Raw genomic sequence first — 12449 nt, 5'->3', positions numbered from 1 at the left:
TTTTGTTTTCTCATAGAATATCTTGGCTTCCTTCTCTATGGTAATTGAGAGTTTTGCTTGATATTATAGCCTGGGCTGGCATTTTTGTTCTCATAGGACCTGCATGACATCTGCCTAAGATCTTCTGGGTTTTATAGTCTCTGCTGAAAAGTCTGGTGTAATTCTGATGGGTCCTACTATATGTCTTACTTGACTTTTTTCCATTACCACTTTCAATATTATTTCTTTGTTCTGTGCATCTGATGTTTTAATTATTATGTGATATAAATAATATTTTCTTCTTTTTATTGGATATTTTATGTGTTTACACTTCAATTGTTATCCCCTGTCATGGTTTCCCCCTTCCTATCCCCCTCTCTCTGCTTCTATGAGGAGAAATTTCTTTTCTGGTCCCATCTGCTTGGTGTTCTGTAGGCTTCTTGTATGTTTATGGGCATCTCTTTTTTTAGGTTAGGGAATTTTTTTTCTATAATTTTGTTGATGATATTAGCTGACCCTTTGGGTTGGGAATCTTCACTTTCTACTATACCTATTATTCTTAGGTTCAGTGTTTTTATTTGTCCTATGTTTCTTAAATGTTTTGAGTTAGAAGCTTTTTTGATGTTTGTATTTTTTTTTTTTTTTTTGATTGTGTGTCAATGTCCTCTAGGATCTCTTCTATGCCTGAAATTCTCTCTTCTATTCCTGGTATTCTGTTGGTGATACTTGTATTTGTGTCTCCTGATTTTTTTCCCTAGGTTTTTTATCTCTAGAATTGTCTCCCTTTGTGTTTTTATTTAATGTTTCTATTTCCATTTTTAGATCCTGGACACTTTGTTCAATTTCTTTACCCTTTTTGTTTTTGTTTTTTTTTTTTTTTTTTTCCTGTGTTTCTTTAAGAGATTTATTTGTTTCTTCTTTAAGGGCTACTGCTTCTTTACCTGTGTTTTCCTGTATTTCTTTAAGGGGTTATTTATGTCCTTCTTAAATGTCTCTATCATATTCATGAGATAGAATTTTAAGTCCTAGTCTTGCTTTTCAGGTGTGTTAGGCTATCCAGGGCTCGGTGTTGTGGGAGAACTGAGTTCTGATGTTGTCAAGTAGCATTGGTTTCTCTTGCTTATGTTCTTGTGCTTAATTCTTGCCATCTGGTTATCTCTATTGCTGTCACTGCTGCCTCTGAATAGAGCCTGCCTCTCCTGTGATGATGGTTGTCTCAGAGCCCCTCAGAGTTCAGATGTCTCTGTGATCCTGTGATTCATCAATGCTGGGATCCTGAGATCCTGTGTATGTCAGAGCTTCTAGGAGTCAATGTTTCTCTAGGTGTTGCAGGAGTGGATGGAGTGCCAGAGCCCTAGGTCTTCAGGAGATGGGTGCAAGTCATAAGAAACCTGTGCCTCTGTCTGGGTGTTGTTGTGTTTTCCTGGTTCTTGTGGGGTGTCCCAGTTACTCCAGATGTTGGGAAAGATGTTATGACCTCAAATGTGACCTTGAGTTTGTCAGAACTTCAGTGATCATGGGTGTGTTAGATCTCTTGAGAGTCAAGCTTCCTCTGTGATTCGGTGATCCTGTGAGCTTGTGATCCTAGGTGTTTCAGAGTACATGGGAGTCAAGCTTCCTTTGGGTGTTATAAGATTGGGTGCATAGCCAGCACTCCAGGTCTGCTCTGAGCATAGGTTCAAACCAGAAGAAACTGGTCTTAACCAGAACATTATAATCTTTATTCTCTGCATACAAACTAGCTACAGTCATATTTTTTTAACATCTTTATTTTAAAAAACAAAGATAAATGTACAAATTTTAAGGATTTTTGCTTAAAAGTATACGAATACATTTTTGTCAGTTTGGCTATTTTTTTCAAAGGTTTGATAGTGTGCATTAAGGTCTTACTAGTTACAATGAGCATAAAGTACATGCAAAACAGGATGTAACCCAGAATTAGTTAACGTTTTCTTGGTGTGTAAGGATTGAGCATAATGATTTTTTCTTTTCTTTCTTTTCTTTCTTTCTTTCTTTTTTTTTTTTTGAGCTTCACACAGTCTGTGAGTTGTTTCTGGAGTGTTCAGTGCTTTCTGGGGTTAGTATCCCATTATCAGTGACTGCATATTATGTCTGTTCTTTTGTGACTGGATTATCTCACTCAGGATGATATTCTCTAGATGCAGCCATTTTCTTGAGAATTTTGTTAAGTCATTGTTTCTCATAGCTGAGTAGTACTCCATTGTGTAAATGTACCACAATTTTTGTATCTATTCACCTTCTGAAGAACATCTGGGTTCTTTCCAACTTCTGGCTATTATAAATAGAGCTGCTATGAACATTGTGGTGCATATATCTTTGTTGTGTACTAAAGTGTCTCTGGGGTATATGCTCAGAAGTGGAATAGCTGGGTCTTCAGGTAGTACTATGTCCAATTTTCTGAGGTATCGCCAGACTGATTTCCAGTGTGGTTGTATCAGTTTGCAACCCCACCAACAGTGGAGAAGTGTTACTCTTTCTCCGCAACCTCACCAGCATCTGTTGTCATCTGAGTTTTGGATCTTGGCCAATCTGACTGGTGTGAGGTGGAATCCCAGGGTTGTTTTGATTTGCATTTCCCTGATGGCTAAGGATGTCCAGCACTTCTTCAGATATTTCTCAGCCATTCGATAGTCCTCAGCTGAGAACGTTTTGTTTAGCTCTGTACCCCATTTTTAATAGGGTTATTTGATTCTCTGGTGTCTAGCTTTTTGAGTTCTTTGTATACCTTGGATATTAGGCCTCTATCTGATGTGGTGTTGGTAAAGATCTTTTCCCATTCTGTTGGCTGCCATTTTGTTTTCTTGACAATGTCTTTAGCCTTACAGAAACTTTGCAATCTCATTAAGTCCCATTTGTTAATCTTTGACCTTAGAGCTTGAGCCAGTGGTGTTTTGTTCAGAAAATTTTCTCCTGTGCCTATGTGTTCTAAGGTTTTTCCTACTTTCTCATCTAATAGTTTCAGTGTATCTGGTTTAATGTGGAGATCTTTAATCCACTTACACTTGAGCTTTGTACAAGGGGATATTAAACTATGATTGCTTTTGTTTTCTATGGAGTTTGAATGTCCGTATTATACTTGTATCTCTCACAGCCTATCATTATGCTTTGTACATAGTAAGTTCTGTTTAATGCTTGTAAATTAATTTCATATACCTATTTTAATCCTACTTCTTTGCATCTATACTCATCCAAAACCATACCAATTTAATCCAGATCCTACAATTCTAAATTCTGGAGAATTAATCTAAAATTTAATGTTAAATTGCTTTTCAGTAGCTTTTCATGAGAAACAAATATTACCGTAAGGTAGGTATTTAACCTATGTTTTAAAGAGACTTAAAGCACTGATAATTTCTTTTAAATTAAGTCTATTTTTTAAACACTATTGCCAGCTCAATTTCAAATGTATCTTGTTTATTGAGATAGAAACCTAGTTAATTCTTTATAATACAACAAATCTCATTCCAGAAATTTAGATGTAGTTTGGCTTCATGTATTACTTCATTTATTTATATATTCATTTCTCGGCTCTTCTGTGCCTTTTGACCTGCTACTTCTCAGAATTTTTGACCCTATGGAGCTTCAAAATGTACTCAGCTTTTATCCCTCATGTTCATGTAATCCTACCACTGAAAGATTAAGCTTCCCTCCTAAACCTAACAGCAACAAAACTGAACCGGAAGAATTTTCTGTAACCTACCAGTGCCTAGTAGGAGCTCATCTATGAACATGACAATGAAGATAAATATTCTTGCTCTGAAGATTCAGCTCTGGCAAGCTGCCATCCCAGAAGCACTGACCTGCTACCAAGCCAGACTGACCACTTAACAGCATCACAGAGGGTAAATCTCCATTCCTCTGCTTTAGTTATATTTTATATGGAATCAGCCTTGGACAAGGCTTCCCCTTTACACCTCAACTTACTGTCTATATCTCTTCAGTGATGGATGAGACACCTGTTCCCCTGATCATCTTCAATAACTTCAGTCAGTCATTGCTGCATCTAGCTTGCAGCAGAGGAAGTCGGAGCTCTACAGGCAGACAGTAGTGGCTGCAGACATTGTCAGATTTGTGGAACTACTGTAGTTGGATGTATTGTGTGACATTAATTAAAAATAAACTGCAATTTTTCAAATGTTGTTGTAGTGCTCAGTTGCAGACTCTTCTACAGTTTCTAATAAGTGACCACAAAACAGCAGTCTCTGTCCCTTGAACTTCACACACACACACACACACACACACACACACACACAAATACACAATATGTTGAGCCCAGTATGCATAAATACAAAGGATTGGCTCCTAATTATTCTGTGGAGAAGAGAGGAGACATTTTTCCCATACAAGTGATGTAAATGATAACCTGGTGTTGCAGTGTCCCACTTAATTTGCCTTAATTGCAAATAAGGAATTTACGGTGAGACTTAGAGAAACCCCATAATTCCTTGGATGACAGTTAGTTACTACTGACTTAATTTGGCCTAAATCCTGCCCCTATAGATATATTATTGTAGGAAGGTTTGGGGTGGAAATGTGTGATCCTGCCTACTTATGTATTTAGGGTAAACTAGGTGTATAGATTTCATTCTACAGACATGTTTTCTAATCTGTTCAAGGGCATTAAACTACTCAGAAGCCTGCCATTGAATGAAAGCCTATCTTTGATAAACTTCAGTTCACTGTGTGAAGCAAAACAATGTTTTCTTTGCACTATGGGCAAATAACTATTCACATCACCTTCTCAAGTCCCATCTCTCTCTTTTTCATATATAAGTGCAAAACATAAAGTTACAGATAAGTAAATATGTGCTGGGGTCCTCAGACAAGTCTGTCTATGCTCTTTGGTTGGCAGGTCAGTCTCTGGGAGCCCCCAGGGGTCTAGGTTAATTGACATTATTGGTCTTCCTGTGGGCTTGCCATCCCCTTCCATTTCTTCAATTCTTTCCCTATCTCTCCTATAGGGGTCTTTGACCTCTGCCCAATTCTTGGTTGTGAGTATCTGTCTCAGTGTCTGGCCTCAGTGGGAGATGATGTACCTAATCCTGTAGAGATTTGATGCCCTAGGGAGGGGTGGATACCCAGAACCCTCTCAGAGGCAAACAGAGAGAGGGTGGGGAAAGAACTCTATGTGAGGGTGGTCTGTGAGCAACATTTGAAATGTAAATAAATAAAATAATTTATAAAAATGACTGTGGGGTGATACCACATAGTGGTAAGGAGACTTAAGGATCATCATTATCCATGTCTCTAATATATCCCTATGAGTGTGATTGATAATATGTATATCCAGATGCAAGGATGGATAGAAAATGTCTGCATCTCCTTCCTAATTTTGATGTGAACTTTCAGCCCTTGTAAAAATAAACAAGCCTGTTTATAAGTACTGGGAAATCTTATTTTGATAATAATTAGCATAGATGTGTTGGTGTTTTTACTTAATACCAGACATTACTCTAAATCTTGTGCTCATATTATTTTATTTAATCCTATAATTCCAATTTCTAGTCTTACCTGCAATTGGTTGATACAGAAGCTTAGACAAGAACCAAGTCAGTTACTTGCACAAGGTCAACAGCTGAGGTTTGTTCTTATACCTTTGTGTGCTTGTTTTCAACTTTCTGTACAGGAAAGGCTAGTGTTGAACTCTTCCTGCCTCCACTGTTAAACTGCTAAAATCACAGTGCCACCACATCTAACTCAGATTTATCTTTTGTTATTTGTCTTGTACTTTTCTTTTGTTTCTGAGGCTTTATAGCAAATAGTTATAATATGAAAAAGAAGAAAGTAGCTCAAAGATTATCTATGGAAGAGTCTTGGAAGCCTAGGAGAATTCCCCAGTACATTTGTAATGTAAGCTATGTTCCAGGACTCTGATATTTGAATCCTCCCCAGAAGCACAAGAATAAAGTAGTAAAATTATCTTCAGCTTTCTCAGCATCCTATTCTCATCCTTATAATATGGCCATAGCTATACTCTCCTAACTTACATTATAAACCTGTTAATGAGTATATAGAGTAAACAGTTCAATCACAAAAGAAAACTCATGGTATGTACTCACTCATAAATGGCTACTATCCCCCTCCCAGCAAAAGAGCTTGGAATACCCAAAAAACCCTCCACAGAACTTATGAAGCTCAAAAATAGGAAAACCGGAATGTGAATGCCTCAGTCCTTCTTAGAAGGGAGAACACAACAGGGGAGGAAATACAAGGGCAATAGGAGAACAGGGATTGAAGAAAAGAATGACAGAGATTGTCTCACCGAGAAAACCAACCCATATGCAGCCACCAAACCCAAGCACTATTGCTGAGGCTGCGAAGTGTCTACTGGCAGGAACCAGACACAGATGTCTCCTCAGAGGCTCTCCCAGAGTCATAGAGATACAGATGAAGATGCTTGTAGCTAAACATCAGACTGAACACGAGAACCCAAATGAAAAATCTAGAGAAAAGACTGAAATAACTGAAAGATTCACACCCTCATGAAAAGAACAGCAGCATCCAAGGCACTGAGGTGGAGAGGGTGATTGGGAGAGAGAGCACCTCCATAGAAACAAGTTGAGGGGGAGAAAAGAAGGGAGTGGGGGGCATAGGGTATAACATTTGAAATATAAATACAAAGAATATTCAATATTTTTTTAAAAAATCAGTTTCCAATTAAGGCACCTTGAAAGCATCTGTTGTGGTGGGTGGTGCTGAGTGGGGAATGGTGGTAGTAGGTATTAGGGATTAGTTGGGCAGAGGGAAAGCTATGGGATGGTGGTAGAGTTGTTGTTGTTGTTGTTGTTGTTGTGTTTTAGGCTAAAACTTTTAATAGGAACATAACATGCTCAGTTATGTTCCTCTGACTATCTCTGTGGCACAAACTAATCAGGTGCAAGTGTTCCGCCCCACCGTTTAGCCTTGCAGGAATGGATTCGATGACCTAGAACTAAGCATTCAGCAATAATTGTCTACAATCTTTCTTTTTTGAACCTTAAATTAAATATATTCAGGAACATACTTTTTACTTGAATATGCTCAAGAATATTCCCATCCCAAAGTGCTTGACTATATGTATGAACATGCATGTATAGAATTCCTGATAAAATATGCCTTTCTTTGAGAACGAGTTTAACTTGTAAATGGTATTTACCCTTCCTTTATTTGTTCCAAGTAATAAATCTTTTTTCTCTTCCATTTCTTATCTGGGCTTATTTTGGCTTCATACTCACTCATACATGAACCTACCACATTCAATGGTAGAGCCAACAGTTTGATAAAATTAACAAATGTGCAGCACCAATGGTATTTCTATGTGCTCTCAAAGAAGACTGATTTCTATCCCAAACAATCTCACTGAAATAATATCAGTTTTTTTTCTTTGTGGCTTCCTCTCCTACAGGTATGGGTCTACCTCTAACCTAAACAGAAGGCTGAGGAAGCAGCACTTAGGCCAATAGATGGCTTTGTTACTGGTAAGGTTTCTGGACTTGTCTGGTATTTGGGAACATATAATTTTTTCTTACTCTGGAGCTCCATCTCTCATGTGAGAGATCCAAACAAAAGACAGGAAAAACTTGGGCCCCTGACACTGCAGGCCAGGTTCCCTAACATTAAGACAGTAGTTTTCAACCCTCCTAATGCTATAGATGTTTAATACAGTTCCTCTTGTTGTGACCATCAATAAAATTATTTTCATTGTTCTTCATAACTGTAACTTTGTTACTGTTATGTATCATAATGTAAAGGTATATGTTTTCCAATATTCTTAGGTGACCCTTGTGAAAGGTTTAGTTGACCCCTAGAGGGGTCATACCACAAGTTGAGCACCACTGATTTAAGGTACTCTTTGGTCAACTCAGAAACAAACTAGATGCTTCATTGTTTGAGTTACTTCTGTGTAATCTACTAAGTCACAATACAATGAGCAAAGTCAGAGAGAACCAGAAAGAGCAACATTTGAGTTTCAGGCCTTACCAATGGTGACCATGTTTACTACCTTGGAGGACTAAAAACATCTTCACAAACAAAAAGCAAAAATACATACCTGCCAAATTAACTGTAAAATTCCTAGGGAATGGAAATATTTTGTCAATTATTGATACTGCAGAACATAGGTATAAGAGTGAGAATCAACATCCATTTTCTATCTGAGCCCTTTCACTGTCACAATTGTCAAAGAGAGCTTGGACATTAAGCCCCATTCATTCTTACAGAGGTATTTCATTTTGGTTGTCCTTAGTCTAGACCAGAACCCTTTCCCACGCTAAGCCTGAGGCAAGGACTTCAAATGTATTCTTATAGCAAAGCATTAAGTCTAATGGCATTAATAGTCTTTGAGCCCTGCATACCAGCCAGATGCCCCTGCTCCCACGAATGTTTTCATTTGGAACTAGGAAATATATCCATGGCTCACTGAGGTCTGGGTCTCTGTCCAGTCCCCATGGGTAACCAGAATACCTGACCTATTTGGGCATAACATTATTCAAAATATATTTCCAGGATAAATAAATGAAAGAATAAACTACATTATAGGCTAGATGTGTTTATAGAGTTAGTGTAAGAACAAAACCCATATGTGATCTTGGGAATTATTATTAAAATATCTGCACAAAGTAAGGGTTGGTTTTTTTTAATGATACAAAGAGAGAAAAATATATGTCTGTATGTAAATGTGTAAATGTGGAGTATATTAGGCAAGAAAAGGTATCTGTTTATGAACATATATTAAAGATAAGCAAGAAGGTAGGAAGAGGAGGCAAGATGGAGAAGAATGTCAATGTTAAAAGCAGAGAATTAAAACAAAATATTTTGTGTTTATAAACAACCACGTGTGTCTGAGTGAAACTGAAAGAGTAAAACTCATACAAAACAAATGAAATGTTTATTTATCTCTATTTTTATTTCTTTCTCCTTTTGACTTTCTAATAGTTTCTCAACTTCCTGTCTTTCTGTCTATCTTTTTTCTGTGGAGTGGAACACAATAATCTACTTATTACTGATGTGAAAATCACAATAGAGCAAAGGGAAGAAAAAATAAAGAGCGTGACTGTAAGATGTTTTGGAGACGGGACCTCACCAGGATTCTCTAAAACCGCTGTAGGCCAATTCTCAGGCACTCTTGTGCATCGCTTACAAAACATAAACCACCCAGCTGGGTTTGTATCATGTTTAAGTCCTTGTCACAAACCTAAATCTATGGAACCATGAGAGAAGTGACGACCAATGACTAACAGCAAAAGGAGAATTAGCCTCCCTCAGGCCTGAGTCCCCTTTATGATTGCCTAATACAAAGTGGTCAGCCCCAAAAGGATGCGTACACACAAACAAACAAAAAAGGGACTCAGGAGTGTATTTATAAATTTTTGCATAGACCCACATATATATGTATGTAACAATAATAATCAAGAGAAGGCTACAAATTTGAGGAAGGACAAGCTGGAGCTGGAGAGATAAAAGGGATGGAAAAAGTGACATAGCTATTTTAATATAATATATGTTAAAATAAATCAATACTTTTAAAAATATCTGACACGCCAAGGTGAAGAAAATAACACAAATGTTCCCAAACGCCTATGGGTCAAAATGAGAGTGAAGGCTAAGAATCCAAAAGACACTTTCAGAGAGTAATACTTAAGGCTGACATTCCCTAAAATATCAAGGGTTCCTAGACAGTAGGCATTTATAGTCTTTAGACTTTTCCATTATCATTCCAACACAGCTGAGGACAGGTTCATGTGAAACAGTTCACACAGCTATGCCTGCATCACATGAGCTGAACTAATATCAACAATTACATCAGGAAAAATGTGTTTACCTTGGGTTCCCGCCACAGAACATGGGTCCAAAATGATGTTAAACATACGCCTTTCATTCCTGCTTCCATTGGAAGGACAAATAATTTAACAGGTGGGATTCAGAATTCCAAGGAGGGTTTTTTTTTTCACTTTTATTTTATTTTTACAGTAGAGTATTAAACATTCCACTTTTGCTCAATGGAATCTGGAACCTTTCTTGACAACCCTCTATAAGCTCTATTTATTTTGCAAAAGTCCTCCTAAAGCTCACATTATTGGTAAGATGGAAAAGCCAGTGGGTCCTGAGAGACTGTCCTCTCACATGCTATCACCTGTGTGTGCTTCAACAGAGACCAAAATCTCCCTCCTCCAAGAATTTATCCAGACAGCAAAAGAGGAGGAAATCCATTCTCCTGCAGCATGGCAATTAATGCAGACTTTGTACAATACCGTTTCAGTTGAGAATTTTGACCCTCATTGCCAAAAACATCAATGAAAACATTACATGACATTTACTCAGTTTTTCTTCTCTGAAGAATAGCCATCTTGTTACAGGCCTAGCCAGAATAAAAGAAATTAGAGGTGGGGCCTTATGTGGCGTTCATCACTATTTTGTCACTGCGTTCTTTTTCTTTTCTTCATACATCATGTCACTTTATTTTTTTAATTATAATTTGTACCTCTATTTTTTTCTTTAGTTTTGAGAATTTATAACACTTGGACAATAAAAGACAATCTGTCTTCCTCATCTCAGCACTCCAATTTACTTCATGATCTTTACTATATACTCCCTTTCTGATTTCATTTTTATTTATTTTAATAACTCATAAGTAAGTTTACTGCTACAAGTATGCTCATGGGGGCAGGGCTATTCACTGAAGTGTGGAAAACTACCAATGGTCACTTCTTCAATAAAGAATAGTTGCTTTTTATTGATACAATAAACACTGTGACCAAAAACCAAATTGGGAAGGAAATGGTTTATTTGGCTAATAGATTATATTTTATCATCCAGGAACACTAAGGTTGGAACTCTTGGAAGAAAGAACTTAAGCAGAAACTATGAAGAAAGGCTGGTTATTGGCCTGCTCCCTTTCTCATTGCCAGCTAACTTTTTATATGGTGTGGCATCACCTGGTAAGCATGGTAGTGCCTACAGTGGACTGTGCCTTCCGACATCAATCTTTTTTTTTTTATTTTAACATCTTTATTTTACAAAACAAAGACAAATGTACATATTTTAAGCATTTTTTTGCGTAAAATTATACAATACATTTTTGTCAGTACTTTTTTTTCAGATTTTAAAATAATTTTTACATAAATCTATATGAATAGTCAGTACTTGATCTTTTTAAAGGTTTGACAGTATGCATTGAAAACCCATTAGTTACAATGAGCACAAAGTACATGCAAAACAAAATGTAACATGAAAATAGTCAAAGTTTTCTTGTTGTGTAAAGATTTTTTTGTTTTGTTTTGTTTTCTTTATTTCTTGGACTTCCTACAGTCTGTGAGTTGTTTCTGGGGCAGTACGAGCCTCTGGGGTTAGCATCCCATTATCAGTGACTGCATATTATGTCTGTTCTTTTCATTAATCAAGAAAATGCTCCCACAATCATGCCCATAGACCAATCTAATGGCAAAAATCGTCAGTTAAGGTTCCTCTATCCAAATGACTCTAGGTTGTGTCAAGGTCACAGTTAAAGCTAACTATAACAATTTCCAGGCAACTAGTCACTTCCATTAGCTTCTAACCATGGTGTACAACCTGAAGATCACCTACAGTGTCTATTCTGGGATTTTGGATGGCTTGATTGGTGACAGTCTTCCGTTAGCAGTAATCGCTTCTATGATACCATGAGCACAATAGCCATACTATGCCCTGACAGCACCATCACAGGAGCCCTCCACAACCTTGGGGCTTTACATTCACTTCTCCTCTTCTTCCATGATGTTCTCTGAGTTTTAGTGGGGAGAAAAGAGTTAACATAGACGTCCTATTTAAGGCTGAGTACTCAGTCACTAATTCTTAGCATTTTGACTAGCTAGCACTTTATGATTTCTAACCTCCAAGATAATTGTTAATGGAAACACATCAAATCCTTGAGATAAAAAACAACTAGAAGTTGTCATTATGTTGAATACTCTGTTTCTCAACCATTTTCTTTTCGAAACATGACATACTATTCCTCTTTCACTTTCACTTAACTGTTCCATATAAACAGTTAACAAGTTTTTAAATGATCTACATGAGTTAGAGAGTGCATTATTTTAAAGGAATTTTACTCATAAGCAAGCCAAAAGTATAATTTGCATAAATAATGATCACCTAAATTCTAAAATAGGTAATAAAAGTTTATAAGCAAGTCTTCTATCTTAGATACAAAACATAATCTTTCCACATATTAAATTCTCTTCCAAGATCATGAAGTTCTCTATACTTAACCAGGACATAGAAAAACAGAAAAGAGCAAAAGGAAACAAAAATATTTTAAGAACCTAAATTTGAGGAAGGCTGTTGTGAAATGGTATCTTCTGGATATGACTGGGTTATTGAACTTGTAAAATCCCAGTAGTTGTAATTGTCTAAGGGACACCTCCACAATATCAAGCCAGTAAGTTCCAGCTTAAATATGGAACAAGGAGCTCAGTCACAGTTGAGGACGTATT

This window comes from Micromys minutus (assembly GCF_963924665.1).
Source record: "Micromys minutus genome assembly, chromosome: 1".
Classification (NCBI taxonomy): Eukaryota; Metazoa; Chordata; class Mammalia; order Rodentia; family Muridae; genus Micromys; species Micromys minutus.
The sequence above is the reverse complement of the archived record's forward strand: the minus strand, read 5'-3'. Positions refer to the sequence as shown.